Here is a 2032-nt window from a genome sequence, read left to right as displayed (position 1 = left end):
ATACTAGCAAAACTGATGACCAGCAATAAAATGTTGGAGTGCCGTTTACATTTTGAAGAAAAAGATGGCTAGAGGAAAATATGTGGATATGCCAACGGAAAATTCAAAGAGGCCGAGCAGCATTACCACTCCACCTTCAAGGAAATCCTTGCAATAAAGAATGGAATCAAGAAATTCAATTTTTCCTGATTCACACAGAATTTATGATATAAATGGATATGAAGGCCTTCCCAAAGATGATTCAGATAAATGCAAAAATTATTCCCAATCCTCAGATTCTCAGGTGGGCTCAATGGTTCTCTCCATACAAGTTCAAGGCAGGCACCTGAAAGGAAAGGATAATATTCTTGCAGATTTTTTGTCTCGACCGGAAGAATTCTCAAGGAGATTTTCCCCAGCAAAATTGAAGTCAAAGCAAAAGATAATCAGCCACATCTTCATGCTTTCAAATATACCAGGAACAAGTTCATTAAAGCCAACGGATCATCCACCGGAGTTGTTCAACCTCATGGAACCATTTGATCCACCAATTATTATGGAAAGAAGAACTTATTATGAGCTCCAAGTTTTCCGGCAACATGGAGGATCCATTCTCAAGCCATATGGGGTCAATCCAGAATATCTAACTGCCATATATTCATAGCTCAAGCCAAGGATTTTCCACAAGAACTATTATGGTTTTTTTGGTACCTATGCCATCAATATTATATATTCATGGAATTCAAATGCAACGTCTTCAAAGATTTTGATGACATTGCACCAGCTCTTAAAGTATTTTTGCTATGGTTCAAACCTAGAGATACTGGATAAAATGTTTCAACGATTCCTACACAGCAAAGGTATTCATGTTCCATAGGCCAGTGAAGATTATTAATGGAAAAGTCCAGGCGCAAGCAGAGGCATCATTCTGGTGGAAATTTCCCGTATCCATTTTATCAATGGAAGAAGAATATAGCGAGGCACAAAGAATCCTTTTCCAGCAAAATAGGTGTATCCCGAGAGAGATATGGCCAAAAGATTGGGCAAACTGGAATTATACAAGCAATCATCCTCACTAGGAAAGAGTCCGGGCAGCAGCAAAAGAATATCAAACCCCATACGAAGTCATCCGAGAAAAGATTACTCACGACATTTCCAGATTAAGGTTGCGGATTACACCTCTCAATCCAAAGGAGAAAGAGCATAGTGACGAAGGACCGTCAAGTTCCAGGCGTTACTATACAAGGTCGTTGAAAAGATGCATAGAAGACAACCCTGGAACCAATGAAGGATAATTATCTAAATCCCTGCTAATCCTACCATAATCCTACATTACCTACCAAAAAACCCTCAAAAATCATCTAGCCATGCCAAGACAAATTTCCACATCCTTCCATAATACCCGAGGCCCACTTCCACATGTTTTCACACGCTTCCACATGCTTCGTCACATGCAACACCCTAGTTTCACATGTTTTTAGGAGCTTTTTAATGGTTTTGCCTAAAGTCCTTCACATGCCAAGAGGGACCCACTTGTAGATTAGTTTGCCATGTAAGATATGTTTATTTTATAATATAAGTTTGTCTTGTAATAACCTCCTAGTACTATATAAAGGAGGCCTTGTAGTAGTTGTAAGATCATCTTGTAACCTTTGTAAAACTTCTTGTGATATATTACATATGAGTGCTTTCTAAATTTCCCTTTTGTTCTTTCTTTCGAAAGGATGGGAAGGCCTGTCCATGTATGAAAATAGAGTAAGAATACTCTAAGAAAGTTAGCTTATTGTAGTACGAAAGTTTTTTGAGTTATAAACAGCTAACGTTGGTTATAGTACAAAAGTTTTCTGAGTTGTGTAGCTTGGCAAGCTGTCCCTTATGGGTTGTTGAAGCCAGCCCCTTTGTAGGGAAACTTTCGTATCTATGATTTAGTTTGCTTTCTTGGAGTCTCTTGCTATGTTCCTTATACTGTGGTATCAAATGCGAAGACAACTCTTTGAGATGAAGTGTGTGTCATTCGACAGAAATGATATTGACAGGCATTTCCAAAAAATGG

This window comes from Nicotiana attenuata, chromosome 2, assembly GCF_001879085.1.
Source record: "Nicotiana attenuata strain UT chromosome 2, NIATTr2, whole genome shotgun sequence".
Classification (NCBI taxonomy): domain Eukaryota; kingdom Viridiplantae; phylum Streptophyta; class Magnoliopsida; order Solanales; family Solanaceae; genus Nicotiana; species Nicotiana attenuata.
Note: the sequence above shows the minus strand (reverse complement) of the source record.